Source organism: Humulus lupulus, chromosome 5 (genome assembly GCF_963169125.1).
Source record: "Humulus lupulus chromosome 5, drHumLupu1.1, whole genome shotgun sequence".
In the NCBI taxonomy this organism is placed as follows: Eukaryota; Viridiplantae; Streptophyta; class Magnoliopsida; order Rosales; family Cannabaceae; genus Humulus; species Humulus lupulus.
In genome coordinates, this window is record NC_084797.1 from 174,898,943 (window position 1) to 174,910,184 (window position 11,242).

General features: G+C 34.8%; 1 pseudogene; it reads left to right on the forward strand.

Annotated features, from left to right (window-relative positions):
* Positions 1-671: 671 nt before the first annotated feature.
* Positions 672-4,733, forward strand: LOC133779709 (F-box/LRR-repeat protein 4-like; annotated as a pseudogene).
* The last annotated feature ends 6,509 nt before the right edge of the window (positions 4,734-11,242 follow it).

Here is an 11,242-nt window from a genome sequence, read left to right on the forward strand (position 1 = left end):
TCCTAGGGAGCAAGTTACACTACACCAAATACCCCTTTCCATAACACATGAAATTGAAAAAGTATTATAATACATCAAATAATAAAATAACCGGTGGGAAAAAATTTTGCCTGTACCAAAATTGGCGGTACCAAAATTTTGGAGCCAAATTATCTTCTACTTTTTACTTTTTTATTTGCCTCTATTTTTTTTATTTCCAAAGCTCTAAACAGTTTTCTAACACACTTCTGACCATCCCTCAAGCGATACCCAGATAGGGTTTTAGTATCAGCCACCGTCTTCCTCTTCTTCTTCTAATAACAATGGTGATCCCAATCCTGAAACTTTTGATCTCAGTCATGGGGCGGTCGAGAAGGAGAAGGAAGAGGAGGTAAGCGGAGCTTCTATTCATCAGTAGCTTGCCGGAAAAACACTCTTAACCCAACCCAACCCAACCGCCTACTATACCGATTCCTTGCTTCCTTCTATCTATATCTACATACATACGCACACCTTCTATATCTACATACATATACATATTTATATGTATAGATAAATATAAAATTTCCCAGCCTTTTATTTAACTTGCTTTCCTTCATTTTCTTTTCCCGGAAAATTCTTCTCAAGGATTTCCCATAAAGGTACAGTTTAGACTCATAGAAAGGATTGATCTAAACCATAAACCAACGAAAATGCGAGGTCACGATCGGATCAACACGTGTCGACCAGACGAATTGATCATAGAGATCTTCTTCTTGCTTGATTCTAAACCCAGCCGTGACGCCTATTCCCTCGTCTGCAAGCGGTGGGTAGCCCTAAAGCACCTCAGCCGCACCACGCTCCAGGTCAGCGCTACTGGCAGTCCTGACCTCTTCGTCAAGCTCCTTGCCCATCGATTCTTCAATGTTCGTAATGTTCACATTGATTAGCACTTGAATATTACGCTCCCCGTTCAGCTCGTAAGATATTTTATTTACCCCAAACTAATTGACCTTCATTTTCTGCCCGATTCTAGATTGTGATTCACCCGTTTCTTCCTCGTATAATTTTTTTTCTCTAATTCTGGGTCATATGATTGGATTGAATTAGGGCGGATGTGGTACCAATCAGGCTAAGCTTGTTCTTGTTTATCGATATGACCCAGTTTATTGTTTATTATTTGATTATGGGGACAGGGAAGAAGGCGTGCGAATAAAAATAATGTGGTTTCGTCTCCTCAACTATATGCTACTGAGAAAAATGGGCCTGAAGATGTTGGATTTGAGTCATGTAGTTTATCTGATGCTGGGTTGATTTCCCTTGGCGAAGGCTTTCCAAAACTTGAGAAGCTGAGCTTAATCTGGTGCTCTAACGTCTCAAGTTCTGGCTTAATTGCACTCGCCAAGAAGTGCTCATTTTTAATAGCTTTAGATTTACAGGTGAATTTTTGGTCTACTATACTTGAAATTTGAAGTGTTTTATGTGGGTCTTATCTGTTTATGTTAAAATAAATGAAAATATGTTCATCGTTTACCTCATTTTCCCCAAGTTTTTGTGATATATCATTTTGGTATGGTTTTCTTTAAGGGTTGCTATCTTGGAGATCATGGTCTAGCTGCTGTTGGACAGTCTTGTAAGCAGCTTGAGGATTTAAATTTGCAATTTTGTGAGGCCTTAACAGATGCGGGTTTAGTTGAATTAGCTCTTGGTTGTGGAAATTCATTGAAAGCTCTTGGTATTGCTGCTTGTGCTAAGATAACTGATGTCTCACTGGAGGCAGTGGGCGTACATTGCAAGTCTCTTGAGACCCTTTCTTTAGATTCTGAGTTCATGCACAACAAAGGGGTGCTTGTTGTAGCCCAAGGATGCCCATTCTTGAAAGTATTGAAGCTACAATGCATCAATGTTACTGATGAGGCTTTGAAAGCTGTAGGCACTTCTTGTGCGTCATTGGAGTTATTAGCTCTATATAGTTTCCAGAGATTCACAGATAAGTTAGTGCCATTTTTTAATCTTTGTCGCCTCAGTTTTTACATCTTTATTTGATATGTGTTTTTGGTCATTTATTGTCAAGCAATGTGCTATCTGATTATAGTTATGAAGAATCTGTAACCATAGAACTCGTTCGAAAAAATTAAATCTTGTGTACTTTTTTTTTTGTCTATTTCATTTGCTCTTAGGTTCATTGTTAAATTTTTCTATTGATTTCCTCTAAATGTTATTGGGTACCTTAGTTTATAAGATAGAAGAGATGTGATAACAACTTGGCTTTTTTTCATATCTTTATTCTATTTTCTAGTAAGTTCAGTACTTATTCTTTCATTTCATCCTGATTTTAAAACTCAGGGGTTTACGTGCCATTGGGAATGGATGTAAGAAGCTAAAAGATCTCACTCTAAGTGACTGCTATTTCCTAAGTGACAAGGGTTTGGAAGCTATTGCCACTGGTTGCAAGGAACTTACTCATCTTACAGTTAATGGGTGCCACAATATTGGTACTCTAGGACTGGAATTCATTGGGAAATCTTGCTCGTATGTATCTCTCCCAGTATGAATTAAAATTGGTATAATAGGAGGTAATACTATGAATGAATAGGATGGAGTTCACGTTTAAGTTACACACATTGACTATTCTTGAGTTATGTTTAGTTCCATGATATTACTAGTGTATTAATAATACGGCATTTCCTCCTTTCCATGATATGTGAACTATTTGTTTAAACAACTTGATTGGAGAAGTAATTATAATCTTTGCTTTGTGCCAATTAGCTGTCTTATTTATCATTTTATGTAAAAGTGGATTAATTTGTGTTAGGATAAGCTCGGTTATTTGTTCCACTAAATTATGCTTGTTCTAGATAAATTTCTAGTTTCTCTTTCTCTTCATGCCAAAGGCCCTCGGTTGTACTAATATTGACTTCTGTTAACATGATAGTTATATCTGTTCATTTGATTGCTAATCTGTATATTCTGGATAATTGCAGGCTTCTTACTCAATTCACTTTGTTGTACTGCCAAAGGATTAGCAACCGTGCACTTCTCGAGATTGGAAGGGGTTGCAAGCTCCTACAAGCGCTTGATTTAGTCGATTGCTCAAGTATTGGAGATGAAGCAATTTGTTATATAGCCAAAGGCTATAGGAATTTGAAGAAGCTTCATATTCGTCGATGTTATGAGGTACGTTCTCTGTCTCACTTATTAATTACATGGTTTATAAGTATTCCTTCTCCCATAAGATCCATTTGTATACACCTTCCAATTTTTTATTTAATGTTGTTTAAAAAAAATATTTAAAGTAAATATGATACTTGTTGACAAGCTTAATACCGTATCATTGTTACTGAAGAATGCTTCATTGTTTATACGATGTATTTGATTGACTTCTGTTAAAAAGTTTTCTTTTAGTGGTCGGTCTGGTAGTTACCATGTGAATTATATGTGACAGCATATATATCCTTCTTTGTGGTTATAGATTGGAAATAGAGGAATTGTGGTTGTTGGAGAGAATTGCAAGTTCCTGACAGATCTTAGCCTCTGATTTTGTGATAGGTGAATTCTTCTTTTCATTGTTTATAGAATTACAAATATTTGAGTATGAATTACACTTTGATTTCTGTCTTCACTCGCATATTAATTATTAGGGTCGGGGATGAGGCACTTGTTGCCATTGGTAAGTGTAACTCCCTACAATATCTAAACGTTAGTGGCTGTCATCAAATTGGTGATGCTGGAATAATGGCCATTGCAAGAGGTTGTCCTCAACTTACCTACCTAGACGTGAGTGTTCTCCAGGTGTGTTTCTCTCGCTCTCTCTCTAAACCAAAAAAAAACCCAAAAATCGTGAAAAGGCAGAAAACCCTTATGTTGATTTTGATTGGGCAGAATTGGGGGGATATGGCAATGGCTGAGCTAGGAGAAGGGTGTCCTAATCTGAAAGACATAATGCTGTCTCATTGCCGTCAAATAACAGATGTTGGGCTATCCCATCTTGTAAAAAACTGCACTTTGCTTGAATCTTGCCACATGGTGTATTTCCCAGGCATCTCCTACTTAATAACCACCAATTACCACCACTTGATTATATGTACACATAGACCCACTACTTTAGTGCAGGTTTGTCTTGCTCACTGTGGTAGAGCATAATTTTTCTGTTAATAATGCTTTTTACCATCATTTGTAATCTTGTTAAAATAAACCTTTATGATAACTCATTGATGCCAAAGTATGTCTAGGTTGACTTTTCTCTTTTTGCTTGTATATTTTAGGGGCTATCAAATTTTTTAAAGTTTCTATGTTTTCTAAGCTTAGTTTTGATCCAATTCATACCAGCCATCTAGGGGACCCAGGAACAAAATTAATCAATAAAAGAAGTTATAAAATCAGCTTACACGTTAAAATGAGTTCATTGTGCCCTGTTTCACTGTGTGTAGCAAAGGACATGGTTTAAAAAGTTAACATGTGTTGTTAAACATGCTTTTATCTGTTATCTACCTGTTTGGTTCTTTTACTGTAACGCTATTAGATAATTCTTAGTCCTTACCATCCTAGTGACACATTTCTATTTATGCTATTGCTACTGCTTGTTCCATGGGTAGAGAGATGTTTGTACTTCTAATTTTAGTAGATTAATATTGGCCTTCGAAAAATTCCTCGAGGAAAACCCTGATTGGTGTGACAAAGTAGTTTTGTTGCAAATTGCTTTGCCAACTAGAACAGATGTTCTAGAGTGTATACTTTTGTCTAAATTTGCATTGCTTCTTCTTGTGTTTGCCTGATTTGCAAATAGTTTTTATTCTTTATGTTTCATGATTTCTTTTTGTTTCCTTGATTAATTCAAGCCCTGGCAGAAGGACTAGCATCTGTTGCATTTTAGGAATTCTTCTTCTTTAGTAAGGAGAGAAAAACTCATTAGAATGTCTAAATTTAAGTTGAATTCCTTGTGCTAGATCCTTTAGTAGTTTAATGTGTTTCTATGTCTGAATTTGAGCTATAAGCTTTATGTTTTGAGTTCTAGGTTACTTCTGATTGTAGCTTGGGGTTGATGCAGAATAGTGTTCTATCTTGTCTCTTCATCTTATTACTGTCATTGTTTTAAAATAATTTACTCAGTCAACAATGGTTAAGATATTTTTTTTTCAGAGTTAAACAACTTACCTTGTTTGAGGAAGTACACTTCAATTCTAAGTGCATTTTGTTTGCTTTGTTGCTAAAATTCAATTAATACACTATTTCATATTGCATTTTCACATATCAAAAACTCACAAGCCAGGTCCATGAAATTGTTGGACGAATTAACGGCAGATTTGGAACATTGACAGTTGTTCCAATACATCACTTGGTTCGTTTATGGCCATCTTAGTTAGTAATTACTATATGCATGGAAAATTTATATCTCACTATATTCTTTTTGGGCTATTTCGTATTTGGACATATGTTTTAAGTGTTGTTGACAGTTGTGTATACTGAACTGTATCTTATCATTGTTAGATTAAGCAATCACTCTTTTAGACCCAATGGTTCTATATTTCAAATGGTATAGGCTTACCTGGTATGATTAAAATAGAACCTTGAGAGTGTTAAGCTTGGTGTAGATCACATCAGTGACCCATCTATGTGGTATCATGATGAGTAGGTCACATCATTGTGCCCCATCTTTGTTTTTTTCTTGAATTGAACCTCAGTTTCTGATGCTAGTGCGTCAACTAAATGTCTAAACATAAAAGCTAATAAGCTATATGTATTTTCATTCATATGATATTTATACACTCCAATTTTGCTATGATTATTTCTCACATGTTAGATGTAACTTTCTAGTTTCTAAGGAGTAACGACTGTGTACTCTTTCTGATCCTATCTTTCTTTCTTTACAGGATCACTCTCTTGATTTCCATGTTTTATGTGCTCTATATGCTGTCACAGGTAGAGTTTTTTGTTCTCCTTTTTAATCTACTCTCGGATTATTTTTACTCCGCAATGATGCATTCCAATTTTCTTACTTAATTTATTTCTGCACAAACCTTTTTTCTCTTGATTTCCTTATTGTAAACTTACCTGCCCCCCTCTCTTTCCCTACTTCCTTTGGGGTTTGAAAAAGCTATCTTAAAAGTCATATTTTACATCATATTAGCTATCTGTTTCTTTGGATATAAAAAATATCTCTGAATATTGTTGCTAAGAAACTCTGAGAATGAAAGACAGAGTGCTACTATAACTGAAATTAGTCCTTCTTTTTTAGTAAGCCTAATCACATGTTTGCCTTGCACACATATAATATGAGTGTCATCTAGATTCTAGGCCATTGGATCTTATATATATATATATATATCTTACATCATGCAGCTATGTTTACATGCACACAAGCATATGTAGTGCTCGTTATTACATCTTACATTATGCTATTATATTTATATGCACAGAATCATATGTTTATGATTCCACTGCTCTTAAGACCATTGAGATTCATTCAAAGAGTGAATTTATAATAATTTAGGATCAAAATATTGTATTATTCTGTGATTATTTTTGGTGTGTTTCATTTTCTTATCTGAGTAATGGCCCTTGAGCTTATGTTGTGTTGTATTCTACTTTGTTTTAATGAATTAAGTGTGTGGCCTCTGTCTAGGAAAATACCATTTTAAATTAAAAAAAATCCAACACAGCAGTTTGAAAAGTGCACTAATCTATCGAGTCCATGTGCCTAAGATGATGCAATTTGCAAGTTTCTTCTCTTTTTCCACTTGTTGCCCCTGTTTTGCATTATGAGTGAAATCTGAAGAAAAAAAAATAAAGGGGTTTATTCAAGCAAAAGATGGCAGAGATATCTGAAGAAAAAAAAAAGGGGTTTTATTTAAGCAAAAGATGGCAGAGCTATCCTTATGAATTTATATATGTATATATATTGCCTTTGGATATTTGCTTGCTTGTTGAATTATTGGCTTCGCACAGCTAGTGTTTAAGTTTATAGCATCGATTAAGTCATTAAAGTATACTCAAAGTTTTGTTGCATCTATTTATTGATTTATACTTATGTCATTGATGCATCATTCTTGATTATATTTCATGCATTATAAAGCTGAACCACGTAATTTTAGAACGAAGTCTTCTCTTTTTTCAATGCTCATGCCTTATTATGACTTTCTTGCTTTTGATATATGGTCAATTTAATTTTTTATTATGCAGATTTGTGTACTTATAGTTATAGTAGCTGTTAGTTACCAATTCTCTCTTTTATTTGTTTATGTTTTTCAATATGTTTGTGTGAATATAGTGGTTTGATCTGAAAGATTTTTTGTCTTATTTTGTGTTTGATTTTTAGTATCTAGCTTTTGATTATTCTTAGTTTGATTTCGACTTTGGTTCTGCTTTCTTTGTATGGAGTTTAAAAGGCTTTTGGAGCTCATTTAGAGCATTTACTAGTACTGAGGAGACCTATTTTATGGTTATACCACTTCTTTTGAGTGCTTAAAAATATCTAGAAATGCATCACTCTTAAAAAGTAAGCAGTGTGAGTACAATATGTAAGCAGGGAAAATGTTCTCTGTTGGTCTTCTGAGGAAAAGTGTAGAGAAATGTTATAATATGAGGTATTATTGCTAAATAATGAGATATTCTCTATGAAGGTTGATCAATGTGATGTGTTAATAGTGTCTGGTCCATTTAGGTGGAAATTATATTAAATGGTTAATTGGCCCTGTTAAAGTTCTGTTACTTATAAATCAGACTTAGTTTATCAATTTAATATTGAATGTTGTTGTATTATGATGCGTTGCAGTCTGCAATGAAGACACGGAGTGTGTTGGTTTTTCTAGAATCGGAAGTGAAGATCAGATCATTGTGGCTGGTACAATGAAGCAACTTGAATTGCATGTGTTTTTTCCTATCAAATAGTACTGTAGGAGTGTGCAACTACTCAAATTTTGACGTGTTATTATGTAAAAAATTAAACTCTTCAATATTTTGTGCTGAAAGTAGTAACTTTTCAATATGTTGAATATTTAAGACTACTTGAATACTTAAAGAACATTTTGTTGTTGATGACAGTGTTGAATGTTTTAAACTAATTTGTGAATTGTTAATACAATGTTGAATGTTTTTACTTTTTGTTATTTGAAAATCAAGTTCATTTGATGATGCTAGTATATATTAGAAAGTTAATTTTAATTATATAAATAAAAATATAATATAATAAATTAGTGTTATATAAATGAATATATAATGAGAATTTAAACTTATCTAAATATTAAAATAATATGAAAAATGTGTTATAATATCTATTACAATAACACTTTTTATAAGTAAAGAATTTTGTTACGCAAACTTCATTATATAACACAAAAAATGTGTTATACTATAGTGTAGTATAACACAAAAAATGTGTTATACTAAAGTGTAGTATAACCCAAATTTATAAGTATTGAAATGTGTTATATAATCGACTATAAATAATATAATTAAACACTTATCTATTTATTAAAATAACACAGACAGTGTGTTATCGTTGACAGTATAATAGTACATTTGTATAACAATAAATAAAGTGTTATGTAAAGTACCCTGACCTACGATAACATAGTCGGTCTTAACACATCAAAAAGTGTTATGGTATGTTTTGATAACACATTTTTGGTGCTATTAAAAGCATTTTTTCTTGTAGTGTTAGCGGGAAAGTCACAACGGGACATAATACCCGACTTAGGGTGAGTCAAGGGGTATTTTGGGTATCTAGTACATTACCGGGCTATTGGGTATCGTGAATGAATATTCGAGGATATATTCAGAATTAGTGAGATTAGGAGGGAATTCAGAGAGTTTTGACCATTTGCCCTCTGGGACGTTTTTGGTACCCCGAGTCTCGGGATTTGCTTAAGGTTACTGAGAGTCTATATAAACCACACAAAACACCAAAAACAGAGGAAAACGTTTAGCACTCACTCTCCCTCTCTCTCCTTCACAGACTTTCTTAAAATTCCTTGGGAATTTTTGCGGTTTACTAAGAATGAGGCTAGCTTAGGCTCGAGATTGTTTAGGGAAAGACTTACCATCGATTGGGGCAACAGAGGTAATGATTTCTAGCCCTAAAGCTCTATGTTTTTCTGGTTTTAGTTAAGTTTTTGGAGTTTTAGAAACTCGGTTCTGAGTTGGGAATTTGATGGGGTTTTGGCCAAGCTTTTGCTTGGGTTTTGATGGTTTTGGGCTACTAAATTTATTGGGTACTTTACTATTGAGTTTTAGCTATGTTGGGATAGGTTTTTGGAGGGATTTAGCTTGATGAAAATGGAGAAAAAATAGGGTTTTCATGTCGAGTTGCGACCCTATTCTTAGGGCGCCGCGGCTTTCTTGAACATTGGTGAAGTAGGTGCCTTTGGGCCATTTGAGTCACGGCGCCTGTTAGGGCGTGCCGAAGCACATGTCGATGTAGAGGAGAGCTTGGGCTCTCTGACATAGGGTGAGCCACAGCTCCTTTCTTTTGAGCCTCGACGCTTGATGGGCATTGAGCCCTAGGAGTGTTTTTGAGTGCGGGAACTCGAACCTAAGGGCTCAGGGTTGATCCTACTACCTAGTTTAGTAGAATTTGACATACTTGAGGCTAGGACTCAGTCCGAAAGCCTTTATTTTCTTGTTTTGATGAGATTCTCTAGTGGTTGGGACTAGGTTATCTCTAGGGGCTTGTAACCAGCATCGTGCTCGAGGGTCATTCTTAATGCACATTGCACTCGAGACTAAGGTAAGAATATTGCACCCAATACATGACATATGTGATTAGGGCTCGACCCTTGAGAATGAACATGAATTAGGTTATGCTTGAATACTTTGTATCTGGATAATTGTTTAATGAATGCTTGCCTTGTATGCATAGGTAGGACTCGGCCCCGTTAAGGAACATGGTTATTACTGTGTTTGTGTTTGACTAGTTAAGACACCATGATTTATTTGTATGCATACTTATGTTGTCTGAAGTATGTTTACCTGTATTTGTATCTGATTCTCTGGTCATCTAAATATTTGATTAAAGCTTTTACTTATTAGTCAAGGGCAACAACAACGCGCTGGGCAAGAGGCTTAGGCCCAATTAGGGACGTACTATTACGTTGGTCGATCCAATGATTGTTGGAAAACAAAGCATTTGGCTATCTCTATGGCTAGTTACTTAGAGGTAAGGGCAAGGGCCCCAAGTGACTCTATGGTCACATAGCTTGGGTATAGGGCCCCGATTTGACTCTATGGTCATCTATTCAGGGCAGCGGGCCCCAGAATTATCCAATGATCCATTATTTGTAATTGTCTGCATGCATGAGTAGGTTATTATTGCTGGGCATGCTAGATATGTATTTGGAATTTGTATATAGTGTTCATGCACATGTTTAAGTTTTCTTGTCGAGCCTTGGCTCATGGGTGCTATGTGGTGCAGGTAAGGGAAAAGGAAAGCTAGATCAGCCATGAGTTGGAGAGCTTCGGTGGCGGCATGTACATATGCGGCTGCTCGTCCACCACGACCGAGGATATCTTAGAGGAACTAGGGTTGTATCCCTTATTTTTCCGCTTAGGCCGGCTAATTGTAACTTTTGATTTGAATATACTCTTTTAGACATTTGTTTGTAAAATTTTGGGATCCCATGTATGTATGAAACTTATAAATTAAAAGTCAATGTGCTTTGACCAAAAAATTTCACCCTAACCCTTGACATTAACATTAGTTACACGTTTATAACCAAACGACTTGATCAGCAAGTTTGACACTATTTAAAGAACACAGTGTAACGCTCCTTGTTTTGGAGGACGTTACAAATTTAATTTTACTCACCCTAGAGATTAATCAAGAACCATATTCATAGTATTATAAAGACAAATATTGATAATTAAAGAACTATATTCAATGTTTGAAGATAAATATTGATAATCAAAGATTTCTTGAGAAAATTAAAGATAAAAAAATCGATTAATCATAACATAATTTTATCACATGGAATCATCAATATTTTGATGAATAAACACTAAATGAGAGATGAAAAAATAATTAATTAATCTATACACAAAATTAGGGTTAGAAAGATAAAACCATTATAAGTAGAGCCATAGAGTTTGCACATGAATGGTTTTCGTTGTCCAAAATCTCTATTACAAGCCTTCCCAAAGTTACTTGAAGCTTATACAATGGTGCAATAAAAAATGGGATTTAACAAGCCTTGAAACTCATGCAAGTCAAGCAATGCTTGATGAGTTTCTTCAAGAGAATGAATGTTCTTACGGAGATATAGCATGAGTTAGAAAGTGTGATCAAGATAGG